Here is a 23109-nt window from a genome sequence, read left to right as displayed (position 1 = left end):
ATAGGTACAAGTCAACTAGGATAGACAAAATGAGGAAAAAAAATCCAGAAAATCACATTGTAGGATTTTTAATGAATTGATTTGCAAATTATGGTGGAAAATAAGTATTTGGTCAATAACAAAAGTTTCTCAATACTTTGTTATATACCCTTTGTTGGCAATGACACAGGTCAAACGTTTTCTGTAAGTCTTCACAAGGTTGTCACACACTGTTGCTGGTATTTTGGCCCATTCCTCCATGCAGATCTCCTCTAGAGCAGTGATGTTTTGGGGCTGTCACTGGGCAACACAGACTTTCAACTCCCTCCAAGATTTTCTATGGGGTTGAGATCTGGAGACTGGCTAGGCCACTCCAGGACATTGAAATGCTTCGTACGAAGCCACTCCTTCGTTGCCCGGGCGGTGTGTTTGGGATCATTGTCATGCTGAAAGACCCAGCCACGTTTCATCTTCAATGCCCTTGCTGACGGAAGGAGGTTTTCACTCAAAATCTCACGATACATGGCCCCATTCATTCTTTCCTTTACACGGATCAGTCGTCCTGGTCCCTTTGCAGAAAAACAGCCCCAAAGCATGATGTTTCCACCCCCATGCTTCACAGTAGGTATGGTGTTCTTTGGATGCAACTCAGCATTCTTTGTCCTCCAAACACGACGAGTTGAGTTTTTACCAAAAAAGTTATATTTTGGTTTCATATGACATTCTCCCAATCCTCTTCTGGATCATCCAAATGCACTCTAGCAAACTTCAGACGGGCCTGGACATGTACTGGCTTAAGCAGGGGGACACGTCTTGCACTGCAGGATTTGAGTCCCTGGCGGCGTAGTGTGTTACTGATGGTAGGCTTTGTTACTTTGGTCCCAGCTCTCTGCAGGTCATTCACTAGGTCCCCCCGTGTGGTTCTGGGATTTTTGCTCACCGTTCTTGTGATCATTTTGACCCCACGGGGTGAGATCTTGCGTGGAGCCCCAGATTGAGGGAGATTATCAGTGGTCTTGTATGTCTTCCATTTCCTAATAATTGCTCCCACAGTTGATTTCTTCAAACCAAGCTGCTTACCTATTGCAGATTCAGTCTTCCCAGCCTGGTGCAGGTCTACAATTTTGTTTCTGGTGTCCTTTGACAGCTCTTTGGTCTTCGCCATAGTGGAGTTTGGAGTGTGACTGTTTGAGGTTGTGGACAGGTGTCTTTTATACTGATAACAAGTTCAAACAGGTGCCATTAATACAGGTAACAAGTGGAGGACAGAGGAGCCTCTTAAAGAAGAAGTTACAGGTCTGTGAGAGCCAGAAATCTTGCTTGTTTGTAGGTGACCAAATACTTATTTTCCACCATAATTTGCAAATAAATTCATTAAAAATCCTACAATGTGATTTTCTGGATTTTTTTTCCTCAATTTGTCTGTCATAGTTGACGTGTACCTATGATGAAAATTACAGGCCTCTCTCATCTTTTTAAGTGGGAGAACTTGCACAATTGGTGGCTGACTAAATACTTTTTTTCCCCACTGTAGTTACACAGCTAATCAACAGCAGATATATATAGTTAAACAGCTAATCAACAGCAGTTATATATAGTTACACAGCTAATCAACAGCAGATATATATAGTTAAACAGCTAATCAACAGCAGATATATATAGTTACACAGCTGATCAACAGCACATATATATAGTTAAACAGCTAATCAACAGCAGATATATATAGTTACACAGCTAATCAACAGCAGATATATATAGTTAAACAGCTAATCAACAGCAGATATATATAGTTAAACAGCTGATCAACCGTTATATATAGTTACACAGCTAATCAACAGTAGATATATATAGTTACACAGCTAATCAAAAGCAGATATATATAGTTACACAGCTGATCAACAGCAGGTATATATAGTTAAACAACTAATCAACAGCAGATATATATAGTTAAACAGCTGATCAACCGTTATATATAGTTACACAGCTAATCAACAGCAGATATATATAGTTAAACAGCTAATCAACAGCAGATATATATAGTTACACAGCTGATCAACAGCAGATATATATAGTTACACAGCTAATCAACAGCAGATATATATAGTTACACAGCTGATCAACAGCAGATATATATAGTTACACAGCTGATCAACAGCAGGTATATATAGTTACACAGCTAATCAACAGCAGATATATATAGTTACACAGCTAATCAACAGCAGATATATATAGTTACACAGCTGATCAACAGCAGATATATATAGTTACACAGCTGATCAACAGCAGATATATATAGTTAAACAGCTAATCAACAGCAGATATATATAGTTAAACAGCTAATCAACAGCAGATATATATAGTTAAACAGCTACTCAACAGCAGATATATATAGTTACACAGCTGATCAACAGCAGATATATATAGTTAAACAGCTACTCAACAGCAGATATATATAGTTAAATAGCTAATCAACAGTATATATAGTTACACAGCTAATCAAAAGCAGACTGATATAGTTACACAGCTAATCAACAGCAGATATATATAGTTACACAGCTAATCAACAGCAGATATATATAGTTACACAGCTAATCAACAGCAGATATATATAGTTTCACAGCTAATCAACAGTAGATATATATAGTTAAACAGCTAATCAACAGCAGATATATATAGTTACACAGCTAATCAACAGCAGACTGATATAGTTACACAGCTAATCAACAGCAGATATATATAGTTAAACAGCTAATCAACAGCAGATATATACAGTTACACAGCTGATCAACAGCAGACTGATATAGTTACACAGCTAATCAACAGCAGATATATATAGTTACACAGCTAATCAACAGCAGATATATATAGTTAAACAGCTAATCAACAGCAGATATATATAGTTAAACAGCTAATCAACAGTTATATATAGTTAAACAGCTAATCAACAGCAGATATATAGTTACACAGCTGATCAACAGCAGATATATATAGTTAAACAGCTAATCAACAGTTATATATAGTTATACAGCTAATCAACAGCAGATATATATAGTTACACAGCTGATCAACAGTTATATATAGTTACACAGCTAATCAACAGCAGTTATATATAGTTACACAGCTGATCAACAGCAGATATATATAGTTACACAGCTAATCAACAGCAGTTATATATAGTTATACAGCTAATCAACAGCAGATATATATAGTTAAACAGCTAATCAACAGCAGATATATATAGTTACACAGCTGATCAACAGCAGATATATATAGTTACACAGCTGATCAACAGCAGGTATATATAGTTACACAGCTAATCAACAGCAGATATATATAGTTACACAGCTAATCAACAGCAGATATATATAGTTACACAGCTGATCAACAGCAGATATATATAGTTACACAGCTGATCAACAGCAGATATATATAGTTACACAGCTGATCAACAGTTATATATAGTTAAACAGCTAATCAACAGCAGATATATATAGTTACACAGCTGATCAACAGCAGATATGTATAGTTACACAGCTAATCAACAGCAGATATATATAGTTACACAGCTAATCAACAGCAGATATATATAGTTACACAGCTGATCAACAGTTATATATAGTTACACAGCTAATCAACAGCAGATATATATAGTTAAACAGCTAATCAACAGCAGATATATATAGTTAAACAGCTAATCAACAGCAGATATATATAGTTACACAGCTGATCAACAGCACATATATATAGTTAAACAGCTAATCAACAGCAGATATATATAGTTACACAGCTAATCAACAGCAGATATATATAGTTAAACAGCTAATCAACAGCAGATATATATAGTTACACAGCTAATCAACAGCAGATATATATAGTTACACAGCTAATCAACAGCAGATATATATAGTTAAACAGCTAATCAACAGCAGATATATATAGTTAAACAGCTAATCAACAGCAGATATATATAGTTAAACAGCTACTCAACAGCAGATATATATAGTTACACAGCTGATCAACAGCAGATATATAGTTAAACAGCTACTCAACAGCAGATATATATAGTTAAACAGCTAATCAACAGTATATATAGTTACACAGCTAATCAACAGCAGACTGATATAGTTACACAGCTAATCAACAGCAGATATATATAGTTACACAGCTAATCAACAGCAGATATATATAGTTACACAGCTAATCAACAGCAGATATATATAGTTACACAGCTAATCAACAGTAGATATATATAGTTAAACAGCTAATCAACAGCAGATATATATAGTTACACAGCTAATCAACAGCAGACTGATATAGTTACACAGCTAATCAACAGCAGATATATATAGTTAAACAGCTAATCAACAGCAGATATATACAGTTACACAGCTGATCAACAGCAGACTGATATAGTTACACAGCTAATCAACAGCAGATATATATAGTTACACAGCTAATCAACAGCAGATATATATAGTTAAACAGCTAATCAACAGCAGATATATATAGTTAAACAGCTAATCAACAGTTATATATAGTTAAACAGCTAATCAACAGCAGATATATATAGTTACACAGCTGATCAACAGCAGATATATATAGTTAAACAGCTAATCAACAGTTATATATAGTTATACAGCTAATCAACAGCAGATATATATAGTTACACAGCTGATCAACAGTTATATATAGTTACACAGCTAATCAACAGCAGTTATATATAGTTACACAGCTGATCAACAGCAGATATATATAGTTACACAGCTAATCAACAGCAGTTATATATAGTTATACAGCTAATCAACAGCAGATATATATAGTTAAACAGCTAATCAACAGCAGATATATATAGTTAAACAGCTAATCAACAGCAGATATATATAGTTACACAGCTGATCAACAGCAGATATATATAGTTACACAGCTAATCAACAGCAGTTATATATAGTTATACAGCTAATCAACAGCAGATATATATAGTTAAACAGCTAATCAACAGCAGATATATATAGTTAAACAGCTAATCAACAGCAGATATATATAGTTAAACAGCTAATCAACAGCAGTTATATATAGTTATACAGCTAATCAACAGCAGATATATATAGTTAAACAGCTAATCAACAGCAGATATATATAGTTAAACTGCTAATCAACAGCAGATATATATAGTTAAACAGCTAATCAACAGCAGATATATATAGTTACACAGCTAATCAACAGCAGATATATATAGTTAAACAGCTAATCAACAGCAGTTATATATAGTTATACAGCTAATCAACAGCAGATATATATTGTTAAACAGCTAATCAACAGCAGATATATATAGTTAAACAGCTGATCAACAGTTATATATAGTTACACAGCTAATCAACAGCAGATATATATAGTTAAACAGCTAATCAACAGCAGTTATATATAGTTAAACAGCTAATCAACAGCAGATATATATAGTTAAACAGCTGATCAACAGTTATATATAGTTACACAGCTAATCAACAGCAGATATGTAGAGTTAAACAGCTAATCAACAGCAGACTGATATAGTTACACAGCTAATCAACAGCAGATATATATAGTTACACAGCTAATCAACAGCAGATATATATAGTTACACAGCTAATCAACAGCAGATATATATAGTTACACAGCTAATCAACAGTAGATATATATAGTTAAACAGCTAATCAACAGCAGATATATATAGTTACACAGCTAATCAACAGCAGACTGATATAGTTACACAGCTAATCAACAGCAGATATATATAGTTAAACAGCTAATCAACAGCAGATATATACAGTTACACAGCTGATCAACAGCAGACTGATATAGTTACACAGCTAATCAACAGCAGATATATATAGTTACACAGCTAATCAACAGCAGATATATATAGTTAAACAGCTAATCAACAGCAGATATATATAGTTAAACAGCTAATCAACAGTTATATATAGTTAAACAGCTAATCAACAGCAGATATATATAGTTACACAGCTGATCAACAGCAGATATATATAGTTAAACAGCTAATCAACAGTTATATATAGTTATACAGCTAATCAACAGCAGATATATATAGTTACACAGCTGATCAACAGTTATATATAGTTACACAGCTAATCAACAGCAGTTATATATAGTTACACAGCTGATCAACAGCAGATATATATAGTTACACAGCTAATCAACAGCAGTTATATATAGTTATACAGCTAATCAACAGCAGATATATATAGTTAAACAGCTAATCAACAGCAGATATATATAGTTAAACAGCTAATCAACAGCAGATATATATAGTTACACAGCTGATCAACAGCAGATATATATAGTTACACAGCTAATCAACAGCAGTTATATATAGTTATACAGCTAATCAACAGCAGATATATATAGTTAAACAGCTAATCAACAGCAGATATATATAGTTAAACAGCTAATCAACAGCAGATATATATAGTTAAACAGCTAATCAACAGCAGTTATATATAGTTATACAGCTAATCAACAGCATATATATATAGTTAAACAGCTAATCAACAGCAGATATATATAGTTAAACTGCTAATCAACAGCAGATATATATAGTTAAACAGCTAATCAACAGCAGATATATATAGTTACACAGCTAATCAACAGCAGATATATATAGTTAAACAGCTAATCAACAGCAGTTATATATAGTTATACAGCTAATCAACAGCAGATATATATTGTTAAACAGCTAATCAACAGCAGATATATATAGTTAAACAGCTGATCAACAGTTATATATAGTTACACAGCTAATCAACAGCAGATATATATAGTTAAACAGCTAATCAACAGCAGTTATATATAGTTAAACAGCTAATCAACAGCAGATATATATAGTTAAACAGATGATCAACAGTTATATATAGTTACACAGCTAATCAACAGCAGATATGTAGAGTTAAACAGCTAATCAACAGCAGATATATATAGATAAACAGCTAATCAACAGCAGATATATATAGTTACACAGCTGATCAACAGTTATATATAGTTAAACAGCTAATCAACAGCAGATATATATAGTTAAACAGCTACTCAACAGCAGATATATATAGTTAAACAGCTAATCAACAGCAGATATATATAGATACACAGCTGATCAACATTTATATATAGTTACACAGCTAATCAACAGCAGATATATATAGTTACACAGCTAATCAACAGCAGATATATATAGTTAAACAGTTGATCAACAGCAGATATATATAGTTAAACAGCTACTCAACAGCAGATATATATAGTTAAACAGCTAATCAACAGCAGATATATATAGATACACAGCTGATCAACATTTATATATAGTTACACAGCTAATCAACAGCAGATATATATAGTTACACAGCTAATCAACAGCAGATATATATAGTTAAACAGCTAATCAACAGCAGATATATATAGTTAAACAGCTAATCAACAGCAGATATATATAGTTAAACAGCTGCTCAACAGAAGATATATATAGTTAAACAGCTAATCAACAGCAGATATATATAGTTAAACAGCTAATCAACAGCAAATATATATAGTTAAACAGCTAATCAACAGCAGATATATATAGTTAAAAAGCTAATCAACAGCAGATATATATAGTTAAACAGCTACTCAACAGCAGATATATATAGTTAAACAGCTAATCAACAGCAGATATATATAGATACACAGCTGATCAACACTTATATATAGTTAAACAGCTACTCAACAGCAGATATATATAGTTAAACAGCTACTCAACAGCAGATATATATAGTTAAACAGCTAATCAACAGCAGATATATATAGATACACAGCTGATCAACATTTATATATAGTTAAACAGCTACTCAACAGCAGATATATATAGTTAAACAGCTAATCAACAGCAGATAGATATAGTTACACAGCTAATCAACAGCAGATATATATAGTTACACAGCTGATCAACAGCAGATATATATAGTTACACAGCTAATCAACAGCAGATATATATAGTTACACAGCTAATCAACAGCAGATATATAGATACACAGCTAATCAACAGCAGATATATATAGTTAAACAGCTAATCAACAGGAGATATATAGATACACAGCTAATCAACAGCAGATATATATAGTTAAACAGCTAATCAACAGCAGATATATATAGTTACACAGCTGATCAACAGCAGATATATATAGTTACACAGCTAATCAACAGCAGATATATATAGTTAAACAGCTAATCAACAGCAGATATATATAGTTAAACAGCTAATCAACAGCAGATATATATAGTTACACAGCTAATCAACAGCAGATATATATAGTTAAACAGCTAATCAACAGGAGATATATGTAGTTACACAGCTAATCAACAGCAGATATATATAGTTACACAGCTAATCAACAGCAGATATATATAGTTAAACAGCTAATCAACAGCAGATATATATAGTTAAACAGCTAATCAACAGCAGATATATATAGTTAAACAGCTAATCAACAGCAGTTATATATAGTTACACAGCTAATCAACAGCAGATATATATATATATAGTTACGCAGCTGATCAACAGATAGATATATATATAGTTAAACAGCTGATCAACAGCAGATATATATAGTTACGCAGCTGATCAACAGATAGATATATATATATATAGTTACACAGCTGATCAACAGCAGATATATATAGTTAAACAGCTAATCAACAGCAGATATATATAGTTAAACAGCTAATCAACAGCAGATATATATATTTACACAGCTGATCAACAGCAGATATATATAGTTACACAGCTAATCAACAGTTATATATAGTTATACAGCTAATCAACAGCAGATATATATAGTTACACAGCTGATCAACAGCAGATATATATAGTTACACAGCTAATCAACAGTTATATATAGTTATACAGCTAATCAACAGCAGATATATATAGTTACACAGCTGATCAACAGCAGATATATATAGTTACACAGCTAATCAACAGCAGATATATATAGTTAAACAGCTAATCAACAGCAGATATATATAGTTAAACAGCTAATCAACAGCAGATATATATAGTTACACAGCTAATCAACAGCAGATATATATAGTTAAACAGCTAATCAACAGCAGATATATATAGTTACACAGCTAATCAACAGCAGATATAGATAGTTACACAGCTAATCAACAGCAGATATATATAGTTAAACAGCTAATCAACAGCAGATATATATAGTTAAACAGCTAATCAACAGCAGATATATATAGTTAAACAGCTAATCAACAGCAGTTATATATAGTTACACAGCTAATCAACAGCAGATATATATATATATAGTTACGCAGCTGATCAACAGATAGATATATATATAGTTACACAGCTGATCAACAGCAGATATATATAGTTACGCAGCTGATCAACAGATAGATATATATATAGTTACACAGCTGATCAACAGCAGATATATATAGTTAAACAGCTGATCAACAGATAGATATATATATAGTTACACAGCTGATCAACAGCAGATATATATAGTTACACAGCTGATCAACAGCAGATATATACAGTTACGCAGCTGATCAACAGCAGATATATACAGTTACGCAGCTGATCAACAGCAGATATATACAGTTACACAGCTGATCAACAGCAGATATATACAGTTACGCAGCTGATCAACAGCAGATATATACAGTTACGCAGCTGATCAACTGCAGATAGTTGTAGTTACAAAGCTGATCAACAGCAGATATATATAGTTAAACAGCTGATCAACAGATATATATATATATAGTTACACAGCTGATCAACAGCAGATATATATAGTTAAACAGCTGATCAACAGATAGATATATATATAGTTACACAGCTGATCAACAGCAGATACATATAGTTAAACAGCTGATCAACAGATAGATATATATATAGTTACACAGCTGATCAACAGCAGATATATATAGTTACACAGCTGATCAACAGCAGATATATATAGTGTGATGTCACGAGAGGCTACACAGCTTTCAGCGGGATTGCTCAAGTAGCGCAAGGAGACCAGGTTCAACCAAAACAAGGATTTTATTAAAGGTCTTGGGAAACTAACGAAAGTATAACACAATTCTGTTCTCTGGTGGCTCTTTAAGGGTTAACAGTTCAGGGATGTCTCTTCCACATCCAAAATCATAACTCTCCCTCGCTCAAATAACTTTTCCCCAGTCTTACTGTATTCCACGTTGCAGCTAGTGGCCAACCCAGCAAAACGTCCTTCCAAATGTCCCACACGTATTTCCACAGGTGCATATATCCAAAGGTGAGTATTTCCCAAAGGTAAGTATCTCCAAATCCTTATATTCCTCATGGAAGTGGACGTGCAGCACTCTTGTCCTCCAGAGAGCCCAGGTTGGAGACTGTGTCTCTTCACTTCCCAAACCTTCAGCTCATCAGCTCCTGATTGGTTTCAGCTGCGTGGGAAGATTGGCCATAGAGGGTTGGAGTTCCCGACCATACCAGCAGATGGAGCCATAGCTGTCTGGGTTTGCAGCCATCTCAGGGGGATGTAACGTCCCTCCAGGACACAGCCTCTCGTGACATCACACATCCCCTCCTCGGGACCGACGTCCTCGTCGGGGTAAAGGCTAGCGAAGAAGGCATCACGCCGGGAGAGGGGCGTCCGCATTGCCGTGGTGCTTGCCAGCCCTGTGGACAACAGAAAAGTTAAACGGTTGCAAGCTCAAAAACCATCTGGTTACTCTACTGTTTGATTCCTTGTTCTTGGCCATCCACTGCAGAGGGGCGTGATCAGATACCACCATGAAACGTCGGCCCAGGAGATAGAACCGGAGGGACTCCAGGGCCCAGACTACAGCCAGACATTCTTTCTCCACCGTTGAATAGTTCTTCTCTCTTGGAAGTAACTTTCTGCTTAGGTAGAGAATGGGATGTTCTTCACCGTCATGTGCCTGGGTGAGGACAGCACCCAGACCCACCTCCGAAGCATCCGCTTGGACAATGAATTCCTTCTTGAAGTCTGGTGCCACCAGGATCGGACTGGAGCAGAGTGCTCGCTTCAGGTTGAGGAAAGCCGCCTCCGCCGCAGGGTTCCACTTCACCATTCGTGAGTGGCGTTTGGTCGTCAGCTCCGTCCAACGGTGCAGCTATGGTAGCAAAATCTGCAATAAAGCGTCTATAGTAGCCAGCGAGGCCCAAAAATGACCTTACTTGCTTCTTGTTGATGGGCTGCGGCCAGTCCTGTATGTCCCGCAGTTTGGCTTCCTGTGGTTTGACCAACCCCCGCCCAATGGTGTACCCCAGGTAGTTTGTCTCACTGAAGGCCACCTTGCACTTCTTCGGGTTTGCCGTGAGCCCTGCTTCCCTGAGCGAATCCAGCACCGCTTGTACCCGGGGTAGGTGGCTGGCCCAATCCTGACTTTGTATAACAACATCATCCAAATAAGCCGCTGCGTGCCTCTTGTGGGGGCGCAAGGACTCGATCCATCAGGCGTTGGAACGTGGCAGGTGCCCCGTGGAGACCAAACGGAAGTCGGGTATACTGGTAGAGCCCCTCCCGGGGTGGCAAAGGCTGTCTTCTCCTTAGACGCCGGGGTCAAGGGCACCTGCCAGTAGCCTTTTGTGAGATCAAGAGTGGTTAGGAAACGAGCATGCCCCAAGGAGTCTATTAAATCATCGACACGAGGCATTGGGTATGCATCAAATTCAGACACTTCATTCAACTTCCGATAGTCATTACAAAATCGTACTGAACCGTCTGGCTTGGGAACTAGTACGATGGGACTTGCCCAGGCACTGTGGGACTCTTCGATTACTCCCAACTCCCGCATCTTCCTTACCTCCTTCTGTATAACCACTTTACGAGCCTCTGGCACGCGGTACGGGCGCTGGTTTACCGTTCGGCCAGGCATGGTGCGGATCTCATGTTGGACCACCTCTGTGTGACCGGGAAGGGAGGAGAAGACATCCTGGTTCTGCTCCACGAGTTCCAGGGCCATCTGTCGTTGATGTGGGGACAGATTTGGACCCAGCTGAACCTCTTCTCGCGCCGGTTCCTGGGTCTCTGTGGGGGGTAGAGAGCTGAACAGCGCCTCTCTGGCGTGCCACTTCTTTAAAAGGTTAACATGATAAATCTGCTCAGTTTTCCTTTTATCTGGTTGCCTCACCTTGTAGTTTACTTCTCCCATGCGTTCAATGACCTCATATGGTCCTTGCCAGGTTGCCAGGAATTTGCACTCAACGGTTGGCACCAGGACCAGCACTCTGTCCCCCGGCTTAAACTCCCCTGGGTTGAGCAGATCTGTTGTAGGAGGCTTGCTGTTGCCGCTGACTGGCCTCCAGGTGTTCCCGCATCATGGGATAGATGGCCTTCATTCTCTCCCTCATAGCCCCCTACATGGTCGATCAGTGTCCGCTGTTGGCATGGCTGCTCCTCCCAGGCCTCCTTGGCGATGTCGAGCAGTCCTCTGGGTCTGTAGGAAAGCAAGAGCTCAAAGGGTGAAAAACCAGTAGAAGACTGAGGTACCTCTCTCACCGCAAATAATATGTATGGTAACAGCTGATCCCAGTTGCGCCCATCTTCCCCTACCGCTTTCCGCAGCATGGATTTTAGTGTTTTGTTAAAGCGTTCGACTAGGCCATCTGTCTGGGGGTGGTAGACCGAGGTTCTCAGCTGTTTGATTTTCAGTAAAGCACAGAGTTCTTTCATCACCCTGGACATGAACGGAGTCCCTTGGTCCGTCAATATCTCTTTTGGGATTCCCAGACTAGTTGAGAGACGGAACAGCTCCTTGGCGATTTGTCTGGATGTAGCCTTCCTCAGCGGAATGGCCTCCGGGTACCGGGACGCATAGTCCAGAATGACCAGAATGTATTGATGTCCCCTGGCACTTTTCGGTAAGGGCCCGACTATGTCTAATCCAATCCTCTCAAAAGGAGTTTCGATAATGGGCAAGGGAATGAGCGGGTTTCTATATGTGGGCTTTGGCGCAACCTGCTGACACTCAGGGCAACTACGGCAGTAGTTCTCTATCTCTTTGTGTACTCCTGGCCAAAAGAAACGTTGCATGATTCTTTCCTTAGTCTTCTCTACCCCCAAGTGGGCCCCCTAAGCGGGTGTGTGTGGGCTAGGTTGAGTACTGTGGCCCGATAGGGCTGTGGCACGAGGAGCTGTTCATGCACTTCCTCATTTTTCTTGACTATCTGATATACTAACCCCCGGTTTACTGCGAAATGGGGGTAAGTAGGGGGTTGTCTTATCACCTAACACTACACCTTCTAATACCTGCACATTTCTTAAGGCATTTGCAAGAGTAGGATCTTGTAATTGAGCCGTACCATACTGGCCTGTGAGAGGGGGAAGCTCTTGGGTGCCTGGGACGTCTTCTTCACTGGAGAACGGAGCACTTTCCTGGGCTGCGTTCTCTTCTCCCGTATCCGGACCAGTCTCGGTGTCGGTCTGGGCACCTGCCATCCCTATCAGAGCCCGGGCGGGAGTGAGTAACTCGGAGGATTGCACCGGAGCCTTCCCAGGATGAGTCTTGCCTCTCCGTTTCCGAGGTACTCGGGTTATCCTCTCCTGAGACTCTCTCCAGAGTGGGTAAAAGGCTGGGCAGTCTCGTCCAATTAGGACAGGGACGGGGAGGGAATCAACCACCCCGCCGTCGTGTGTATGGTTCCCCGTGTGCTGGTCATTGTAAGTTCAGTAATGGGGTATTCTCTGGTGTCCCCATGGACACAGGAAACTGGGAGGACTTTCCCCGGGGGTCAGACACGTTGGGCCCACCAAATCCTTACGCACCAGGGTGGCCCGGCTACCAGAATCCAGTAAGGCCTCCACATCATGGTGATTCACAGTTACCGGGCAGGTGGGGGGTCGATCTGGGCCGCCATCTACGACTCCCAAGAGCGAGGCAACACGGTGTGTGGGTGCTGAGCTGGAGGACTCCGCAGTGGGCATAGGTTCATCGGCTGGTTTCCCCACACTGCCAGGAGATATGTCCCATCTCCCCACACCGGTAACACTGTCGAGTTTCCCCCTCCTGGTGTACTCTTCTTGGACCCGCCTGGTTTCTGGCTCCCCCTGGAGCCGGGATAAGTCCTGACGTGGCTGGGTTCGAGACCTTGGGGTCCTTTGGACGGGTTCTTCCCATTTGTGGTGGGGCCGCACTCCTGGGGTCTTTTCGGAAGCATTCAGCATCTCCGCTGTGGCCTGGTACTTTTCCACAGCTTCCACGGTCAGATCAGCCGTGGTCAAGGCCTGTTGACTGATGAACCGTTTTGCCTCATAAGGCAGGGCGCGTAGGTAACGATCCACCACCACGGCCTCCACCACCGCCGCTGCTGTATTCCTCTGCGGGTCCAGCCATTTCCTTGCGATTCGGACAAGTTCATGCATCTGCGCCCGAGGAGGTTGGTCTGGTTGGAAGGTCCAGCTGTGAAAGCGCTGGGCCATACCAAACTTTGTGAGTCCATATCTGCTGAGGATCTCAGACTTCAGGGCATCATAGTCAGTAACCTGGTCAGGGCCCAGGTCCCGGACAGCATTCAGCGATTCCCCGGTTAGAAAGGGGGGCTAACAGACCAACCCACTGTTGCTTGGGCCAGGCTTCCCTAGTGGCCGTGGCCTCAAATGCATGCAGGTATGCCTCAATGTCATCGGTAGCTCCCATCTTAGATATAAAGTCACTTGCCTTTATTGGGCGGGTATTTTGGACCACCCTCTGTCTCTGCAACTGCAATTCCTCTGCCTTCAGAAGGTTGGCTTTCTTTTGCTCCTCCAAGAGAGCCACGTTTGCTTGCATCTGGGCTTGCTGGCCAGCAACAAGGGCTTTCAATATGTCCTCCATTTCAGTCGGCGGGGGAGCCTACGGCCAACTTGGAAAACTGGGTGATCAAACCTTCGGTATCCTCCTCTGACATGCACTATTAACGCTTGGCGTGCCTGTATTCTCCACCATCTGTGATGTCACGAGAGGCTACACAGCTTTCAGCGGGATTGCTCAAGTAGCGCAAGGAGACCAGGTTCAACCAAAACAAGGATTTTATTAAAGGTCTTGGGAAACTAACGAAAGTATAACACAATTCTGTTCTCTGGTGGCTCTTTAAGGGTTAACAGTTCAGGGATGTCTCTTCCACATCCAAAATCATAACTCTCCCTCGCTCAAATAACTTTTCCCCAGTCTTACTGTATTCCACGTTGCAGCTAGTGGCCAACCCAGCAAAACGTCCTTCCAAATGTCCCACACGTATTTCCACAGGTGCATATATCCAAAGGTGAGTATTTCCCAAAGGTAAGTATCTCCAAATCCTTATATTCCTCATGGAAGTGGACGTGCAGCACTCTTGTCCTCCAGAGAGCCCAGGTTGGAGACTGTGTCTCTTCACTTCCCAAACCTTCAGCTCATCAGCTCCTGATTGGTTTCAGCTGCGTGGGAAGATTGGCCATAGAGGGTTGGAGTTCCCGACCATACCAGCAGATGGAGCCATAGCTGTCTGGGTTTGCAGCCATCTCAGGGGGATGTAACGTCCCTCCAGGACACAGCCTCTCGTGACATCACAATAGTTACGGAGCTAATCAACAGCAGACTGATATAGTTACACAGCTAATCATCAGCAGATATATATAGTTACACAGCTGATCAACAGCAGATATATACAGTTACGCAGCTGATCAACAGCAGATATATATAGTTAAACAGCTGATCAACAGCAGATATATATAGTTAAACAGCTAATCAACAGCAGATATATATAGTTACACGGCTAATCAACAGCAGATATATATAGTTAAACAGCTAATCAACAGCAGATATATAGATACACAGCTAATCAACAGCAGATATATATAGTTAAACAGCTAATCAACAGCAGATATATAGATACACAGCTAATCAACAGCAGATATATATAGTTAAACAGCTAATCAACAGCAGATATATATAGTTAAACAGCTAATCAACAGCAGATATATATAGTTACACAGCTAATCAACAGCAGATATATATAGTTAAACAGCTAATCAACAGCAGATATATATAGTTACACAGCTAATCAACAGCAGATATATATAGTTACACAGCTAATCAACAGCAGATATATATAGTTAAACAGCTAATCAACAGCAGATATATATAGTTAAACAGCTAATCAACAGCAGACTGATATAGTTACACAGCTAATCAACAGCAGATATATATAGTTACACAGCTGATCAACAGCAGATATATACAGTTACGCAGCTGATCAACAGCAGATATATATAGTTACACGGCTAATCAACATCAGATATATATAGTTAAACAGCTAATCAACAGCAGATATATAGATACACAGCTAATCAACAGCAGATATATATAGTTAAACAGCTAATCAACAGCAGATATATAGATACACAGCTAATCAACAGCAGATATATATAGTTAAACAGCTAATCAACAGCAGATATATATAGTTACACAGCTGATCAACAGCAGATATATATAGTTACACAGCTAATCAACAGCAGATATATATAGTTAAACAGCTAATCAACAGCAGATATATATAGTTAAACAGCTAATCAACAGCAGATATATATAGTTACACGGCTAATCAACAGCAGATATATATAGTTAAACAGCTAATCAACAGCAGATATATAGATACACAGCTAATCAACAGCAGATATATATAGTTAAACAGCTAATCAACAGCAGATATATAGATACACAGCTAATCAACAGCAGATATATATAGTTAAACAGCTAATCAACAGCAGATATATATAGTTACACAGCTGATCAACAGCAGATATATATAGTTACACAGCTAATCAACAGCAGATATATATAGTTAAACAGCTAATCAACAGCAGATATATATAGTTAAACAGCTAATCAACAGCAGATATATATAGTTACACAGCTAATCAACAGCAGATATATATAGTTAAACAGCTAATCAACAGCAGTTATATATAGTTACACAGCTAATCAACAGCAGAGATATATATATATAGTTACGCAGCTGATCAACAGATAGATATATATATAGTTACACAGCTGATCAACAGCAGATATATATAGTTACGCAGCTGATCAACAGATATATATATATATATATAGTTACACAGCTGATCAACAGCAGATATATATAGTTAAACAGCTAATCAACAGCAGATATATATAGTTACACAGCTAATCAACAGCAGATATATATATATATAGTTACGCAGCTGATCAACAGATAGATATATATATAGTTACACAGCTGATCAACAGCAGATATATATAGTGACGCAGCTGATCAACAGATAGATATATATATAGTTACACAGCTGATCAACAGCAGATATATATAGTTAAACAGCTGATCAACAGATAGATATATATATAGTTACACAGCTGATCAACAGCAGATATATATAGTTACACAGCTGATCAACAGCAGATATATACAGTTACGCAGCTGATCAACAGCAGATATATACAGTTACGCAGCTGATCAACAGCAGATATATACAGTTACACAGCTGATCAACAGCAGATATATACAGTTACGCAGCTGATCAACAGCAGATATATACAGTTACGCAGCTGATCAACTGCAGATAGTTGTAGTTACAAAGCTGATCAACAGCAGATATATATAGTTAAACAGCTGATCAACAGATATATATATATATAGTTACACAGCTGATCAACAGCAGATATATATAGTTAAACAGCTGATCAACAGATAGATAAATATATAGTTACACAGCTGATCAACAGCAGATATATATAGTTAAACAGCTGATCAACAGATAGATATATATATAGTTACACAGCTGATCAACAGCAGATATATATAGTTACACAGCTGATCAACAGCAGATATATATAGTTACGCAGCTAATCAACAGCAGACTGATATAGTTACACAGCTAATCAACAGCAGATATATATAGTTACACAGCTGATCAACAGCAGATATATACAGTTACGCAGCTGATCAACAGCAGATATATATAGTTAAACAGCTGATCAACAGCAGATATATATAGTTAAACAGCTAATCAACAGCAGATATATATAGTTACACGGCTAATCAACAGCAGATATATATAGTTAAACAGCTAATCAACAGCAGATATATAGATACACAGCTAATCAACAGCAGATATATATAGTTAAACAGCTAATCAACAGCAGATATATAGATACACAGCTAATCAACAGCAGATATATATAGTTAAACAGCTAATCAACAGCAGATATATATATAGTTACACAGCTGATCAACAGCAGATATATATAGTTACACAGCTAATCAACAGCAGATATATATAGTTAAACAGCTAATCAACAGCAGATATATATAGTTAAACAGCTAATCAACAGCAGATATATATAGTTACACAGCTAATCAACAGCAGATATATATAGTTAAACAGCTAATCAACAGCAGATATATATAGTTACACAGCTAATCAACAGCAGATATATATAGTTACACAGCTAATCAACAGCAGATATATATAGTTAAACAGCTAATCAACAGCAGATATATATAGTTAAACAGCTAATCAACAACAGATATATATAGTTAAACAGCTAATCAACAGCAGTTATATATAGTTACACAGCTAATCAACAGCAGAGATATATATATATAGTTACGCAGCTGATCAACAGATAGATATATATATATAGTTACACAGCTGATCAACAGCAGATAAATATAGTTACGCAGCTGATCAACAGATATATATATATATAGTTACACAGCTGATCAACAGCAGATATATATAGTTAAACAGCTAATCAACAGCAGATATATATAGTTAAACAGCTAATCAACAGCAGATATATATAGTTACACAGCTGATCAACAGTAGATATATATAGTTACACAGCTAATCAACAGTTATATATAGTTATACAGCTAATCAACAGCAGATATATATAGTTACACAGCTGATCAACAGCAGATATATATAGTTACACAGCTAATCAACAGCAGATATATATAGTTAAACAGCTAATCAACAGCAGATATATATAGTTAAACAGCTAATCAACAGCAGATATATATAGTTACACAGCTAATCAACAGCAGATATATATAGTTAAACAGCTAATCAACAGCAGATATATATAGTTACACAGCTAATCAACAGCAGATATATATAGTTACACAGCTAATCAACAGCAGATATATATAGTTAAACAGCTAATCAACAGCAGATATATATAGTTAAACAGCTAATCAACAGCAGATATATATAGTTAAACAGCTAATCAACAGCAGATATATATAGTTACACAGCTAATCAACAGCAGATATATATATATATAGTTACGCAGCTGATCAACAGATAGATATATATATAGTTACACAGCTGATCAACAGCAGATATATATAGTTACGCAGCTGATCAACAGATAGATATATATATAGTTACACAGCTGATCAACAGCAGATATATATAGTTAAACAGCTGATCAACAGATAGATATATATATAGTTACACAGCTGATCAACAGCAGATATATATAGTTACACAGCTGATCAACAGCAGATATATATAGTTACGCAGCTAATCAACAGCAGACTGATATAGTTACACAGCTAATCAACAGCAGATATATATAGTTACACAGCTGATCAACAGCAGATATATACAGTTACGCAGCTGATCAACAGCAGATATATATAGTTAAACAGCTGATCAACAGATAGATAGATATATAGTTACACAGCTGATCAACAGCAGATATAGTTAAACAGCTGATCAACAGATAGATATATATATATAGTTACACAGCTGATCAACAGCAGATATATATAGTTAAACAGCTGATCAACAGATAGATATATATATAGTTACACAGCTGATCAACAGCAGATATATATAGTTACACAGCTGATCAACAGCAGATATATATAGTTACGCAGCTAATCAACAGCAGACTGATATAGTTACACAGCTAATCAACAGCAGATATATATAGTTACACAGCTGATCAACAGCAGATATATACAGTTACGCAGCTGATCAACAGCAGATATATACAGTTACGCAGCTGATCAACTGCAGATATATATAGTTAAACAGCTAATCAACAGCAGATATATATAGTTAAACAGCTAATCAACAGCAGTTATATATAGTTACACAGCTAATCAACAGCAGATATATATATATATAGTTACGCAGCTGATCAACAGATAGATATATATATATAGTTACACAGCTGATCAACAGCAGATATATATAGTTAAACAGCTAATCAACAGCAGATATATATAGTTAAACAGCTAATCAACAGCAGTTATATATAGTTACACAGCTAATCAACAGCAGATATATATATATATAGTTACGCAGCTGATCAACAGATAGATATATATATAGTTACACAGCTGATCAACAGCAGATATATATAGTTACGCAGCTGATCAACAGATAGATATATATATAGTTACACAGCTGATCAACAGCAGATATATATAGTTAAACAGCTGATCAACAGATAGATATATATATAGTTACACAGCTGATCAACAGCAGATATATATAGTTACACAGCTGATCAACAGCAGATATATACAGTTACGCAGCTGATCAACAGCAGATATATACAGTTACGCAGCTGATCAACTGCAGATAGTTGTAGTTACAAAGCTGATCAACAGCAGATATATATAGTTACACAGCTAATCAACAGCAGATATATATAGTTAAACAGCTAATCAACAGCAGATATATATAGTTAAACAGCTAATCAACAGCAGATATATATAGTTAAACAGCTAATCAACAGCAGATATATATAGTTAAACAGCTAATCAACAGCAGATAAATATAGTTACACAGCTAATCAACAGCAGATATATATAGTTAAACAGCTAATCAACAGCAGATATATATAGTTACACAGCTAATCAACAGCAGATATATATAGTTACACAGCTAATCAACAGCAGATATATATAGTTAAACAGCTAATCAACAGCAGATATATATAGTTAAACAGCTAATCAACAGCAGATATATATAGTTAAACAGCTAATCAACAGCAGTTATATATAGTTACACAGCTAATCAACAGCAGATATATATATATATAGTTACGCAGCTGATCAACAGATAGATATATATATATAGTTACACAGCTGATCAACAGCAGATATATATAGTTACGCAGCTGATCAACAGCAGATATATATAGTTACACAGCTAATCAACAGCAGACTGATATAGTTACACAGCTAATCAACAGCAGATATATATAGTTACACAGCTGATCAACAGCAGATATATACAGTTACGCAGCTGATCAACAGCAGATATATATAGTTAAACAGCTGATCAACAGATAGATATATATATAGTTACACAGCTGATCAACAGCAGATATATATAGTTACGCAGCTGATCAACAGCAGATATATATAGTTACGCAGCTAATCAACAGCAGACTGATATAGTTACACAGCTAATCAACAGCAGATATATATAGTTACACAGCTGATCAACAGCAGATATATACAGTTACGCAGCTGATCAACAGCAGATATATATAGTTAAACAGCTGATCAACAGATAGATATATATATAGTTACACAGCTGATCAACAGCAGATATATATAGTTAAACAGCTGATCAACAGATAGATATATATATAGTTACACAGCTGATCAACAGCAGATATATATAGTTAAACAGCTGATCAACAGATAGATATATATATAGTTACACAGCTGATCAACAGCAGATATATATAGTTAAACAGCTGATCAACAGATAGATATATATATAGTTACACAGCTGATCAACAGCAGATATATATAGTTACACAGCTGATCAACAGCAGATATATATAGTTACGCAGCTAATCAACAGCAGACTGATATAGTTACACAGCTAATCAACAGCAGATATATATAGTTACACAGCTGATCAACAGCAGATATATACAGTTACGCAGCTGATCAACAGCAGATATATACAGTTACGCAGCTGATCAACAGCAGATATATACAGTTACGCAGCTGATCAACTGCAGATAGTTGTAGTTACAAAGCTGATCAACAGCAGATATATATAGTTACACAGCTAATCAACAGCAGATATATATAGTTAAACAGCTAATCAACAGCAGATATATATAGTTAAACAGCTAATCAACAGCAGATATATATAGTTAAACAGCTAATCAACAGCAGATATATATAGTTAAACAGCTAATCAACAGCAGATAAATATAGTTACACAGCTAATCAACAGCAGATATATATAGTTACACAGCTAATCAACAGCAGACTGATATAGTTACACAGCTAATCAACAGCAGATATATATAGTTACACAGCTGATCAACAGCAGATATATACAGTTACGCAGCTGATCAACAGCAGATATATATAGTTAAACAGCTGATCAACAGATAGATATATATATAGTTACACAGCTGATCAACAGCAGATATATATAGTTACACAGCTAATCAACAGCAGATATATATAGTTAAACAGCTAATCAACCGCAGATATATATAGTTACAAAGCTGATCAACAGCAGATATATACAGTTACGCAGCTGATCAACAGCAGATATATATAGTTACACAGCTGATCAACAGATAGATATATATATAGTTACACAGCTGATCAACAGCAGATATATATAGTTACACAGCTGATCAACAGCAGATATATATAGTTACGCAGCTAATCAACAGCAGACTGATATAGTTACACAGCTAATCAACAGCAGATATATATAGTTACACAGCTGATCAACAGCAGATATATACAGTTACGCAGCTGATCAACAGCAGATATATATAGTTAAACAGCTGATCAACAGATAGATATATATATAGTTACACAGCTGATCAACAGCAGATATATATAGTTAAACAGCTGATCAACAGATAGATATATATATCGTTACACAGCTGATCAACAGCAGATATATATAGTTAAACAGCTGATCAACAGATAGATATATATATAGTTACACAGCTGATCAACAGCAGATATATATAGTTAAACAGCTGATCAACAGATAGATATATATATAGTTACACAGCTGATCAACAGCAGATATATATAGTTACACAGCTGATCAACAGCAGATATATATAGTT

Source organism: Coregonus clupeaformis, unplaced genomic scaffold (genome assembly GCF_020615455.1).
Source record: "Coregonus clupeaformis isolate EN_2021a unplaced genomic scaffold, ASM2061545v1 scaf0268, whole genome shotgun sequence".
Taxonomy (NCBI): domain Eukaryota; kingdom Metazoa; phylum Chordata; class Actinopteri; order Salmoniformes; family Salmonidae; genus Coregonus; species Coregonus clupeaformis.
This window is presented reverse-complemented; position numbering follows the sequence as displayed.